At 43.5% G+C, this 14883-nt stretch overlaps 1 long non-coding RNA gene across 1 annotated transcript; it reads right to left on the minus strand.

Moving 5' to 3' along the window:
- Window positions 1-500: 500 nt before the first annotated feature.
- Window positions 501-10382, minus strand: LOC142788372 (uncharacterized). Its single transcript, XR_012889337.1, has 3 exons — window positions 10325-10382; window positions 4165-4219; window positions 501-802 (listed from the first exon to the last, which is right to left on the minus strand). It is a non-coding gene; the product is annotated as an uncharacterized LOC142788372 (long non-coding RNA).
- Window positions 10383-14883: the final 4501 nt, after the last annotated feature.

The following is a 14883-nucleotide window of genomic DNA, read 5'->3' on the forward strand; positions in this document are numbered from 1 at the left end:
TATTTCATCAATACCAGCCAGATGCGGCCGATCCAACATGGAGGAGGCAATGTCTGAGGCAAAGCAAAACATAAATGGGCACTTTCCCGGCTGAAGAATGATATTTGCAGCGAAGCACGAAGACATGACGCCTAATTTGGGCATTGAGGATTTTCAGACACAGTTCTTGAAACCCTTGTATTCGAGACTGGAGATGTATAGGTCTGGTTGTGTGCATTAATGCGTGTCTGCCCCTGTTTCTGTGTGTGCGTGCATGTTCAAACCACAGCAGGGCGTCGAAATATACTTTGTTTCATACACACGTTACTTGTAGCGATCCGGGTTTCGTGGCAGAGTGGTGGACCTAGTCTTTTCCTAGAGCACGCATGGAAATGCTTATGCGCACGAAAATTGAAAATGCAGATCGTGGACAGATGTCATTGCAGAGGGCACTGTCGACAATGGTATGATGCAGTGTGCATGTGGCACAATACTTCAAATGCTCATCTAAATAATAGCCATTCTGAAATGAATATCTATGAGATTTTTTAATACTGCATATTTGGCAAGACACATTGCCAGAAAAAAAAACAGAACATTGTATCCTTATATTGTTTTATATGTCAATGTAGAAGGTGCAGCGATGACATATTGCGCAATGATGTTGAGAGCATTAGTCCATCTTCAATCATCCCCGACGTCTACCGAAATCGTATGGCATGTGCGAGCGTCTAGCCAAACATATTAAAACAATTCCGTACGTGTTGTGGGGTGTACAAGTGCATCCTCTTCCACATGATTGCCATGCGTGTCTGTTTCTGCACTGAATAAAAGAAAAACGCAAATAGTATGAAAATAAGTAAACTGAAGGGCAATGTGTCAATTTGCGATAAATTAGCTTAATTAAACGCAATGCTTGCACTGAGAACAACAAGAAAAGAAAAAGAATTACGCGAGGCCTGCATGAAAAGCACGGCACTTTCACGGTGAATGCTAGAATTGCAGCACTTATAAAACCAGCAAACTATCTTAGGGCTACTAATAGAAGTAGGCTTGGAAGCCACACCCACTATACCGTAAATCACAACTTTTGTTAACATGGCAAGCACTCGCTCCGCTGTTATTGGTCATTCTGCGGAGAAACGAGGTACCCGCTAGGCATTTGCAAGGCATTACGTGTACTTTTTTTCATGCGGTACCTGATGATGAATTCTATCCGAGATCTTTGCAATCAGTTGGATGGAAATGATGGATAGTACATAGATTTGCCTAGCCTTCGGGCTGGCGGGTTCCGAACGGACTTGTGGCTTCGTTTAATGAAGTGTTTTAGTTGCGTTTAGAATAAAGAAAGCAATCGTTTTGAACTTCATGACCCCATGACCTCATTCAAATTGGTGAGCCTAAGAGGTCACGGTGGCGAAGTGCAATCGCTGAACATTTTCAAATTGTTACTTCGTGACAAAGCAGCTCCAAGCATCGCGAAGCCAAATGGAGCCGAAAGTACGAAGGCAATCCGCCTACTACCCATCATTCCCATGCTTGCTGGAGCCTCATGCATTGCTGCTGCCATAGACACTAGTTCCAGAGTTCCATCTTGCGTCCTTGTAGGAAACTCTATACTCATGATAGCTTGCACGGCAAAAAGGCCTCGGTCACCAAGAACAAACGTGTTGAGGGGCTCAACTTTTTGAAGGACCTGCGTGAGCAATTCCTCCAATATTACGAGGGCATGAGATGCACCCGTATAGTTATCAATAAAGGCAAAAAATCCTGAATTTATCCACAATGAATTCGGCAGAAGTTGCATCCTCTAGTTTCCTAAGTGGTATACTCAACATATGATTCGCTGTCTACAGTAATATAGTTACTCGTGCTGGGTGGCAGGGTCGCGTTGCGGATAACGGTCACACATCATTCACCCAACCTCTCTTTTTAACTGGTAGTATGCAAGGTATATAACATCTTACATGACATAACGCGTGTAATACCAGACCTATCATTTTGACCTATAATAGGCAGTGACGTTCGTTACGGCGTCCTATAAAGCGATTCATTTTGTCACAAAGAATTGCTCATTTTCGTTCCATGACACCGACTATTAGTGTGTAACTAGTAGTAGCTCCTACTATGCAACAGTTCTTCATTTCCTCACCTTCTAAACCAAATGTTTTGGTCATTTCAGTAAATGCTTGTTTCGTGGGATATAAAATTTGGCGGGCTATTTTGTATTCACTTTTTAAGTAATTTGAACGTTATTAACCAAGACTGTTATTAGGCAATAACTTGAATAATTGACTCATTTCTTAAAAAACAGTGCTAGACAACCATTAATAAACATATCCCATAAGTCAACAGCAGCCAAAGGTTAGCCATGACAAGCGAAAATGACTAAGCACGAGCTAATCGAAGTCTGCTACGTGACGGTGCGCATACAATATCCACTGCAGTTGTGTACGGGCTGAATGGTCGAGCCGTAGCCCAGCCCGGGACAGCCCGACGTACTAAATCAAAACCAGCCCGATGCTCGAAATCAAAAGCGTGGGACTGGACCAGTCCGGCCTGACAATACGGAGGTTTGCGGCGGAGAGAAGAAGTCGCTTTCCGATAACGAGGTATTTTATTCAGCATATCAAAGTGAAACGTAAGCCAAACAAGAAACGACAGTCACAATAAGCATATACCATTGCAAGTTGTGTACAAATGAAATATCCACTGATTCCGGCTTCAGTGAAGTGTAGCGCTTCTGCGTCACATATCTCGCCCAACTGAAAAACCACTTGAACTGCGAATGTCATTTAGCACAATCATTGTATATTTACAATAATCACACTGTTTGTACGTCCAGAAGTTTAGTACCTTAAGTATATATATCCATGGTAAAGGTGGTACGCAGTACAAAACAGTTCTAGCGCAATCCATCTGTCCTTCCATTCATCCGTCCGCCCGTCCGTCCGCCCATCTATCCATTCATCCATTTATGTGTGCAGATTCAGGAGAATTTCATTATTTAGCTGCAATTGCTAGAGGACATTTTTATAAAATCTTAAAATGGCAATGGGTTCTTTGCATTCATGACTTCAATTCTGTCAATTGATTTACCTGTCTCACCAAACTAATTAAAAATAATAATTTAGGTTCCTTAATAACTGTTCTAACTGATGTCTTCAACCCTTTTAAGAGGCCTGCCACTACAAAAAAAGCAACTCTGAAGACGGCGAGCAAATAGCGCCGTGTTTTAATTCTTAAAGAATATTGGACATATTTCTTATAACACACACACTCTCTCTCTCAATATATATATATATATATATATATATATATATATATATATATATATATATATATACATGATCGACATAGCAATATTTAAAATAAAATGGGACCCTACTTTTTCGGCAATACATATAGTTTGTTTAAATTATTCTCCTTTGCATCCCATACAAGTATGCTATAACTCAAAGTGATGTCCCTTAAACTACGTCAGCCATGCTGGCTTGCCCTAGCTGAGTATATAAACCTTACGACGCCATTCATTTATGTGAGCCACCAATCTGTGCACTGAAGTCGCACAGTACGGAAGCATCTAGTATTCCTCCTCTACAGAAATGCAAACGCCGCGCACATTCGGGTCAGCGGCTGAGTGCCGTACTAACTGAAGCACTGCAAGAACTCGCCATGAATAATTGTAAGCCAAACAAACTAATGTGCACGCCTCGAAAAAAAGTCTCTCCTCTTCTATGAGCGCACCACCTGGAATGGGCCTGTTGTGCGTCTATTCAAACACTGCTAATTTGTAATAATATAAATTGATGAGGCTTAGCATACCCAAAACACGATATGTTTATGTGAGATGCTGTGAGGAAGGGCTTCGGAAATTCCGACCGCCTGGGGTTCTTCAAAGGTCGCCTAACTAAAAATACACGAGCCTCCAGCATTATCGCTTCTTTTCATTATGCGGCAGGTGTCGCCGGGATTTGAACCGGTGGCCTACGGGTTAGCAGCCAAGCATATAACCACTACATCATTGTGGCAGGTTAGTGCAATGACTGTAGGCTTGTTGAAAATGGAAAGATTTTGTGATAGATGAGCAAGCCATCAAACACGTGGACTTAAAAACCAGTAAGTTTATATAAGCAGTGACTAGCACACTATATAAAATGTAGAAATAGCTATAGCTGTACTTACATCATTTGTACAAGCATATCTAATTCTCGCACCAGCACGAGGAGGAAGTCCACATCTGCAATAAAAAAGACCATTGCATTACGTTAGATCGCAGTACATCACACTACATAACAATACATAAAATTACGTTACATTGCACTGCATTACATTACAAATAACTACCCTGGTTCACACACCGACAAGCTGAAATTATTTAAGAAAAAGCGAGTCTATCCCACATCATGTTGGCCTGTCAAAAGGCGGTTGAAAAGGGTGGCGCGATCACTTGTGATGAGCAGTGAGACACCATGCTCTTCAGCAGAGATCCAGAGGAACAGCTCTGGCCAACCTGACGAGCCGAGGATGCCGCTAAAGCTCAAGGGTTCCTGGCAGACACCTGGGAGTGAGATCTGAACCTATGAGGCTGCCGGATTCTTACAATAACATTTCATATTTCTCCTCTAAGGTGAAAAAAAACCGAGAAAGTATAGCCGCGTGCGTTTTGAAGGAAGTAGGACTGTAATGCCATATCGCCTTGTTTATTCGCTTCAACGTATTTGCATGTTATTGGGCTGACCTGTTCACCAACCTAAGTCCCGCATGAAGCACCGAAGACGGAAGCACCAACAAAGGGATCACCGCATGTGGGAATGGGCGCTCTGACAGGCTCTTTTCGGGAATTCGGTGTTCTGTCGCTATGTGTCATGATACATTTCATCATTGTTTGACATCTTTGAACGACATGCGAAAACGTTAGACGTTATTGTGGGCTGCATACAACAAGTTATACGAACTAAAAAGTAGGGTACCATTTAGGACAAAAAAGTTTATGCGCGAGTCATCCCAATATATTTCGTATGTGTACGTGCCAAAGAAACATCTCTCGAGCGTCGAAACGAATCCCAGACAACCGCGAACGAAGGAACATTTTGTCAATTATTTAATAATTTCTCACAGAATTGTTGGTATGCAATCGCCGCTCAATAAGCCCCAAAGTTTGATAAGAAGGGCCAGTGATATTTTACCCCAAATTTTGGACACGATGTTTTTGTACACTTTCTTTTCACTTCCTGCCTCCCCACAATAAGCAAGAAGAACCAATAAAAAACCTACCCGGTTTCAGTACTAATTGCACGCATTCAGTTTTGCTTCGGCTCGCAGATATGAAATCATATTACGTTTGGTGAATCACGCCGATAAAGTAAACTTTTGCTTTAGTGAGGCATATAAGTGTTGCTTATTAAGTATGACAATCGGCGGCATGTAAACTGAGCCGGCAATAACAGTGGAACGGGACGTAAGATCGAAACTAAGTGTAGTTGGTAGTACCTCGCAATGGAACGGCAACGCAACCAGATGCAGCCAAAAGAAAGGAAGTGGAACGCTAGGTTTCGTGTAATTTCTTGTCTCTGTCCGTTGTTGGCAGCGCTGTCTACGTTATGAAGAGTGATACGCCTCATAATCTGCATTCCGTACTACGAATCGCAAACTCACGCGAATTTCCAGTGTGCTCGATTTTGTCTCCCCATCTTTGCCTCCCTTAATCCACTTGGTGCCAGCGTAGGGTAGCAGTTCATATGCGTGTCTGATTCATTTCCCTGCCTTTCTTTCCATCTGAGATGTTGCTGCTCTACATCCGGCATACTGCTGGTGTTTGCTTAACTTTTGCATTGTAAACTTCGCCTCCTATAAGTCTATACGGACTTGTGGTGGTTGTTAGACTCGCTGCCTTTGTCAGTGGATGCAACCTGGTAGTCTTGAACTGTGTTCATTGAACAAAAGGCACCAGATGGCCATTACCAGCCGTTAATAATTTACTTTGAATAAAATTTGGGCACCGATCAGAGACAGATGTTGTCTTATTGTTGTAATGCACTTTTGTTGAGGGCAGTAAAGCAACAACTCTCTGCTGGTGAATTCTCACGCATTGCGTAGCATTTGCGATATTACTTAATAGAATTATACTATTCGAACTGGTATGGATAGCACCGAAAAGAAAGCGCCATTGTAACTGGAGACGATCCCTCCGGTGAAAGGAGTGGTTACGCTATGTTGAGCCTGCCAACGAAAATTTTATAGCGGAATTACGCAACCCATTGTTCTGCATCGCTTCACTATAGATCATATGCAAAATTGTTGCCATCTGTCGGCCGTTGTGTGAATAGCCGCCATGTTAGAGGCTAAGTGGGGCGCAGTATGCACAGTCCGCGCCGGGCCGCGTGTGTTTACGTAGACGTATACGGAAGGCGTATTAGAGAGTTTTAGTACTGCGGAATGGTGCTACGTACGCATCACGCAAGCGCCTTGCGTTACGTGGCGTCGTTTGCCACTAATCGGCTTTTAGTACGCCGTAGTACCCGCGTAAGTAACGAGCGTGAAGCGTGTTGCGCCATCTGGTAGATCAGAATAGAAGTACGTGTTGTTGACAGCCAATGTGAGCTAATCCAAGTGTTATAGCCAGATTATGGCCATATTTTAAGCCACAGAGCCGGTCGGTGCTTGCCTTCGATGCCGCCATTTTGCAAAACGAAGTCTCGCTCTTTCGCGAACTTGTTCGAGAGCTGTGCGATCAGCTCATACGTACGCACGCACGCATCTCATGCGTGCGTACGTAGCGGCTGCGTACGTAACGCGATACGTGCGAGTTGCGGTCTGCGCATGCGCACTACGCAGAACGTGGCATCCTTACGTACGCAACGCTGCCACGTACGCAGCGTACGCAGCACTTAAACTGTTTATTGACGTGAGGCGTTTGTCAGCTGATAATCGCAATGCTGACGTATTGCTGACGTGTCTGTTTCTGCACTGAATAAAAGAAAAACGCAAATAGTATGAAAATAAGTAAACTGAAGGGCAATGTGTCAATTTGCGATAAATTAGCTTAATTAAACGCAATGCTTGCACTGAGAACAACAAGAAAAGAAAAAGAATTACGCGAGGCCTGCATGAAAAGCACGGCACTTTCACGGTGAATGCTAGAATTGCAGCACTTATAAAACCAGCGAACTATCTTAGGGCTACTAATAGAAGTAGGCTTGGAAGCCACACCCACTATACCGTAAATCACAACTTTTGTTAACATGGCAAGCACTCGCTCCGCTGTTATTGGTCATTCTGCGGAGAAACGAGGTACCCGCTAGGCATTTGCAAGGCATTACGTGTACTTTTTTTCATGCGGTACCTGATGATGAATTCTATCCGAGATCTTTGCAATCAGTTGGATGGAAATGATGGATAGTACATAGATTTGCCTAGCCTTCGGGCTGGCGGGTTCCGAACGGACTTGTGGCTTCGTTTAATGAAGTGTTTTAGTTGCGTTTAGAATAAAGAAAGCAATCGTTTTGAACTTCATGACCCCATGACCTCATTCAAATTGGTGAGCCTAAGAGGTCACGGTGGCGAAGTGCAATCGCTGAACATTTTCAAATTGTTACTTCGTGACAAAGCAGCTCCAAGCATCGCGAAGCCAAATGGAGCCGAAAGTACGAAGGCAATCCGCCTACTACCCATCATTCCCATGCTTGCTGGAGCCTCATGCATTGCTGCTGCCATAGACACTAGTTCCAGAGTTCCATCTTGCGTCCTTGTAGGAAACTCTATACTCATGATAGCTTGCACGGCAAAAAGGCCTCGGTCACCAAGAACAAACGTGTTGAGGGGCTCAACTTTTTGAAGGACCTGCGTGAGCAATCCCTCCAATATTACGAGGGCATGAGATGCACCCGTATAGTTATCAATAAAGGCAAAAAATCCTGAATTTATCCACAATGAATTCGGCAGAAGTTGCATCCTCTAGTTTCCTAAGTGGTATACTCAACATATGATTCGCTGTCTACAGTAATATAGTTACTCGTGCTGGGTGGCAGGGTCGCGTTGCGGATAACGGTCACACATCATTCACCCAACCTCTCTTTTTAACTGGTAGTATGCAAGGTATATAACATCTTACATGACATAACGCGTGTAATACCAGACCTATCATTTTGACCTATAATAGGCAGTGACGTTTGTTACGGCGTCCTATAAAGCGATTCATTTTGTCACAAAGAATTGCTCATTTTCGTTCCATGACACCGACTATTAGTGTGTAACTAGTAGTAGCTCCTACTATGCAACAGTTCTTCATTTCCTCACCTTCTAAACCAAATGTTTTGGTCATTTCAGTAAATGCTTGTTTCGTGGGATATAAAATTTGGCGGGCTATTTTGTATTCACTTTTTAAGTAATTTGAACGTTATTAACCAAGACTGTTATTAGGCAATAACTTGAATAATTGACTCATTTCTTAAAAAACAGTGCTAGACAACCATTAATAAACATATCCCATAAGTCAACAGCAGCCAAAGGTTAGCCATGACAAGCGAAAATGACCAAGCACGAGCTAATCGAAGTCTGCTACGTGACGGTGCGCATACAATATCCACTGCAGTTGTGTACGGGCTGAATGGTCGAGCCGTAGCCCAACCCGGGACAGCCCGACGTACTAAATCAAAACCAGCCCGATGCTCGAAATCAAAAGCGTGGGACTGGACCAGTCCGGCCTGACAATACGGAGGTTTGCGGCGGAGAGAAGAAGTCGCTTTCCGATAACGAGGTATTTTATTCAGCATATCAAAGTGAAACGTAAGCCAAACAAGAAACGACAGTCACAATAAGCATATACCATTGCAAGTTGTGTACAAATGAAATATCCACTGATTCCGGCTTCAGTGAAGTGTAGCGCTTCTGCGTCACATATCTCGCCCAACTGAAAAACCACTTGAACTGCGAATGTCATTTAGCACAATCATTGTATATTTACAATAATCACACTGTTTGTACGTCCAGAAGTTTAGTACCTTAAGTATATATATCCATGGTAAAGGTGGTACGCAGTACAAAACAGTTCTAGCGCAATCCATCTGTCCTTCCATTCATCCGTCCGCCCGTCCGTCCGCCCATCTATCCATTCATCCATTTATGTGTGCAGATTCAGGAGAATTTCATTATTTAGCTGCAATTGCTAGAGGACATTTTTATAAAATCTTAAAATGGCAATGGGTTCTTTGCATTCATGACTTCAATTCTGTCAATTGATTTACCTGCCTCACCAAACTAATTAAAAATAATAATTTAGGTTCCTTAATAACTGTTCTAACTGATGTCTTCAACCCTTTTAAGAGGCCTGCCACTACAAAAAAAGCAACTCTGAAGACGGCGAGCAAATAGCGCCGTGTTTTAATTCTTAAAGAATATTGGACATATTTCTTATAACACACACACTCTCTCTCTCAATATATATATATATATATATATATGTATATATATATATATATATATATATATATATATATATATATATACATGATCGACATAGCAATGTTTAAAATAAAATGGGACCCTACTTTTTCGGCAATACATATAGTTTGTTTAAATTATTCTCCTTTGCATCCCATACAAGTATGCTATAACTCAAAGTGATGTCCCTTAAACTACGTCAGCCATGCTGGCTTGCCCTAGCTGAGTATATAAACCTTACGACGCCATTCATTTATGTGAGCCACCAATCTGTGCACTGAAGTCGCACAGTACGGAAGCATCTAGTATTCCTCCTCTACAGAAATGCAAACGCCGCGCACATTCGGGTCAGCGGCTGAGTGCCGTACTAACTGAAGCACTGCAAGAACTCGCCATGAATAATTGTAAGCCAAACAAACTAATGTGCACGCCTCGAAAAAAAGTCTCTCCTCTTCTATGAGCGCACCACCTGGAATGGGCCTGTTGTGCGTCTATTCAAACACTGCTAATTTGTAATAATATAAATTGATGAGGCTTAGCATACCCAAAACACGATATGTTTATGTGAGATGCTGTGAGGAAGGGCTTCGGAAATTCCGACCGCCTGGGGTTCTTCAAAGGTCGCCTAACTAAAAATACACGAGCCTCCAGCATTATCGCTTCTTTTCATTATGCGGCAGGTGTCGCCGGGATTTGAACCGGTGGCCTACGGGTTAGCAGCCAAGCATATAACCACTACATCATTGTGGCAGGTTAGTGCAATGACTGTAGGCTTGTTGAAAATGGAAAGATTTTGTGATAGATGAGCAAGCCATCAAACACGTGGACTTAAAAACCAGTAAGTTTATATAAGCAGTGACTAGCACACTATATAAAATGTAGAAATAGCTATAGCTGTACTTACATCATTTGTACAAGCATATCTAATTCTCGCACCAGCACGAGGAGGAAGTCCACATCTGCAATAAAAAAGACCATTGCATTACGTTAGATCGCAGTACATCACACTACATAACAATACATAAAATTACGTTACATTGCACTGCATTACATTACAAATAACTACCCTGGTTCACACACCGACAAGCTGAAATTATTTAAGAAAAAGCGAGTCTATCCCACATCATGTTGGCCTGTCAAAAGGCGGTTGAAAAGGGTGGCGCGATCACTTGTGATGAGCAGTGAGACACCATGCTCTTCAGCAGAGATCCAGAGGAACAGCTCTGGCCAACCTGACGAGCCGAGGATGCCGCTAAAGCTCAAGGGTTCCTGGCAGACACCTGGGAGTGAGATCTGAACCTATGAGGCTGCCGGATTCTTACAATAACATTTCATATTTCTCCTCTAAGGTGAAAAAAAACCGAGAAAGTATAGCCGCGTGCGTTTTGAAGGAAGTAGGACTGTAATGCCATATCGCCTTGTTTATTCGCTTCAACGTATTTGCATGTTATTGGGCTGACCTGTTCACCAACCTAAGTCCCGCATGAAGCACCGAAGACGGAAGCACCAACAAAGGGATCACCGCATGTGGGAATGGGCGCTCTGACAGGCTCTTTTCGGGAATTCGGTGTTCTGTCGCTATGTGTCATGATACATTTCATCATTGTTTGACATCTTTGAACGACATGCGAAAACGTTAGACGTTATTGTGGGCTGCATACAACAAGTTATACGAACTAAAAAGTAGGGTACCATTTAGGACAAAAAAGTTTATGCGCGAGTCATCCCAATATATTTCGTATGTGTACGTGCCAAAGAAACATCTCTCGAGCGTCGAAACGAATCCCAGACAACCGCGAACGAAGGAACATTTTGTCAATTATTTAATAATTTTTCACAGAATTGTTGGTATGCAATCGCCGCTCAATAAGCCCCAAAGTTTGATAAGAAGGGCCAGTGATATTTTACCCCAAATTTTGGACACGATGTTTTTGTACACTTTCTTTTCACTTCCTGCCTCCCCACAATAAGCAAGAAGAACCAATAAAAAACCTACCCGGTTTCAGTACTAATTGCACGCATTCAGTTTTGCTTCGGCTCGCAGATATGAAATCATATTACGTTTGGTGAATCACGCCGATAAAGTAAACTTTTGCTTTAGTGAGGCATATAAGTGTTGCTTATTAAGTATGACAATCGGCGGCATGTAAACTGAGCCGGCAATAACAGTGGAACGGGACGTAAGATCGAAACTATGTGTAGTTGGTAGTACCTCGCAATGGAACGGCAACGCAACCAGATGCAGCCAAAAGAAAGGAAGTGGAACGCTAGGTTTCGTGTAATTTCTTGTCTCTGTCCGTTGTTGGCAGCGCTGTCTACGTTATGAAGAGTGATACGCCTCATAATCTGCATTCCGTACTACGAATCGCAAACTCACGCGAATTTCCAGTGTGCTCGATTTTGTCTCCCCATCTTTGCCTCCCTTAATCCACTTGGTGCCAGCGTAGGGTAGCAGTTCATATGCGTGTCTGATTCATTTCCCTGCCTTTCTTTCCATCTGAGATGTTGCTGCTCTACATCCGGCATACTGCTGGTGTTTGCTTAACTTTTGCATTGTAAACTTCGCCTCCTATAAGTCTATACGGACTTGTGGTGGTTGTTAGACTCGCTGCCTTTGTCAGTGGATGCAACCTGGTAGTCTTGAACTGTGTTCATTGAACAAAAGGCACCAGATGGCCATTACCAGCCGTTAATAATTTACTTTGAATAAAATTTGGGCACCGATCAGAGACAGATGTTGTCTTATTGTTGTAATGCACTTTTGTTGAGGGCAGTAAAGCAACAACTCTCTGCTGGTGAATTCTCACGCATTGCGTAGCATTTGCGATATTACTTAATAGAATTATACTATTCGAACTGGTATGGATAGCACCGAAAAGAAAGCGCCATTGTAACTGGAGACGATCCCTCCGGTGAAAGGAGTGGTTACGCTATGTTGAGCCTGCCAACGAAAATTTTATAGCGGAATTACGCAACCCATTGTTCTGCATCGCTTCACTATAGATCATATGCAAAATTGTTGCCATCTGTCGGCCGTTGTGTGAATAGCCGCCATGTTAGAGGCTAAGTGGGGCGCAGTATGCACAGTCCGCGCCGGGCCGCGTGTGTTTACGTAGACGTATACGGAAGGCGTATTAGAGAGTTTTAGTACTGCGGAATGGTGCTACGTACGCATCACGCAAGCGCCTTGCGTTACGTGGCGTCGTTTGCCACTAATCGGCTTTTAGTACGCCGTAGTACCCGCGTAAGTAACGAGCGTGAAGCGTGTTGCGCCATCTGGTAGATCAGAATAGAAGTACGTGTTGTTGACAGCCAATGTGAGCTAATCCAAGTGTTATAGCCAGATTATGGCCATATTTTAAGCCACAGAGCCGGTCGGTGCTTGCCTTCGATGCCGCCATTTTGCAAAACGAAGTCTCGCTCTTTCGCGAACTTGTTCGAGAGCTGTGCGATCAGCTCATACGTACGCACGCACGCATCTCATGCGTGCGTACGTAGCGGCTGCGTACGTAACGCGATACGTGCGAGTTGCGGTCTGCGCATGCGCACTACGCAGAACGTGGCATCCTTACGTACGCAACGCTGCCACGTACGCAGCGTACGCAGCACTTAAACTCTTTATTGACGTGAGGCGTTTGTCAGCTGATAATCGCAATGCTGACGTATTGCTGCGTCTCTTACAGAACAAAGAGGAACTAGGAATGCTGAAGAAAAACTTTAAGTCATAAACTTAGTTTCTTGTTATTTTCTCAAGCTGATGACGTTTCCAGCATGTGCTCCGGCTACTGTTCCTGAAACATGCGTTTGCGTTCTTCTTTCTAAGCAAGTAAGACGTGCAATAGAACTTGTATTCTAGCTCCCACAAGTTACTGCACGCCGAAGCAAGGTAGTTTTTCAATGATTTTGCTAGCACCCGTTTACAAAGTGAAGGCGACTCGTACGCTTTACGTTGAAGGCACCTTCACCCAACAAACTTTATCGCAGATATAATAGCGCGTGTCAACATTTCGTTGAATGTGTTTTGTTCATCATGTTTGGGTAACGACAACGCTGTATCAGAAGAAGTGCGCGTCCTTGGTGCCTTCTGAGAAGGAAGCGACGATGCTAGAGCATTATTGATTTATCAGGTTTTGTTCCCCTTTCTGGAGTGTGACAAGCTACCGTTTAGGGGTATGACTTACGCATGACTGCACACGTTTTTCAAGCATTCTACGGGCTCGGCACATTCAACGAAATGCAGGCACGTGAAATTAGCCTCGATAATTCTCGTTACGTTATAAGGTGGCTTCCGCGTAAAGTGTAGGCATCACCTTCACCTTGTAAACGGCTGCTAAAGAAAACGTTGCAAAAGCTGCCTTGATGATCGATTGATATGTGGGGTTTAACGTCCCAAAACCACCATATGATTACGAGAGACGCCGTAGTGGAGGGCTCCGGAAATTTCAACCACCTGGTGTTTCTTTAACGTGCACCCAAATCAGAACACATGGGCCTACAACATTTCCACCTCCATCGTAAATGCAGCCACAGCAGCCGCGATTCGAACCCACGACCTGTGAGTCAGCAGCCAAGTACGTTAGCCACTAGACCACCGCGGCGCAAAAGCTACCTTGACTAGGCGAGCTGCAATTTGCGGGAACACAAGTGCTATTGCACGTTTTATTCTCACGCCTTATTTCACGTCTTAGAAAGACGACTGCAAAGACGTCTTTGGGAAGCAGTAGCCGGAGCACTTTGTCGAAACGTCGTCATGAGCTTGAAAAAAATAAGAAGTGATGTTTCGGCTCACGTTTTTGACTTCAGCATACCGAGGTTCTTCCTGTGTGCAACGAGGGATGGCGCAATACGTCGTCATTGCGATTATCAGCCAATACGCATGTCTCACGCCGCAATGCCTTACGCACAAGTATATGAAAGCACACGCAAACTGTGCGTACTGCACTGCGCTGAGCCTCTAACATGGTGGTATGCGCAAGATGGAAGACAAATGGATGTACTTTTACATAAGGTGTATTGAAACCTGCTTGTAATGAATGGGTCGACGGAAAGAGCGTCAACCTGGAGTGGTCTGCAACATCCGTGAGGGCTACCCAGCGTGTCCAACACTTTGTCACGTGGCTTCAGAAGTAGTAGTGTGTTTTTGTAAACCATTGAGTATAGATGGCACCTGAAAAAAAGATGGCAGATACCCCGTACAGTGGGAATCGATGATATGCGAACCACGAGTAACAAAGGTTGATATGTAACTTTAAAATCAGCTCAACGTAACGAGGTGGAGGTAAATAATGCCGTACATGACTTCCGTGTCATGATTTTCATGTTTTGATGTGTCGTTTACCATCGTAATTTATTTACATGACGTGATGCCAAATTTAGTATGTGTGGAGCTATGAAAACGGCCGCGAGCACGCTATTAGCGTGGTATGTTGTCATGTTCCTACATGACATGCGTGTCAGGATTAT

This window comes from Rhipicephalus microplus, unplaced genomic scaffold, assembly GCF_043290135.1.
Source record: "Rhipicephalus microplus isolate Deutch F79 unplaced genomic scaffold, USDA_Rmic scaffold_56, whole genome shotgun sequence".
Lineage (NCBI taxonomy): Eukaryota > Metazoa > Arthropoda > Arachnida > Ixodida > Ixodidae > Rhipicephalus > Rhipicephalus microplus.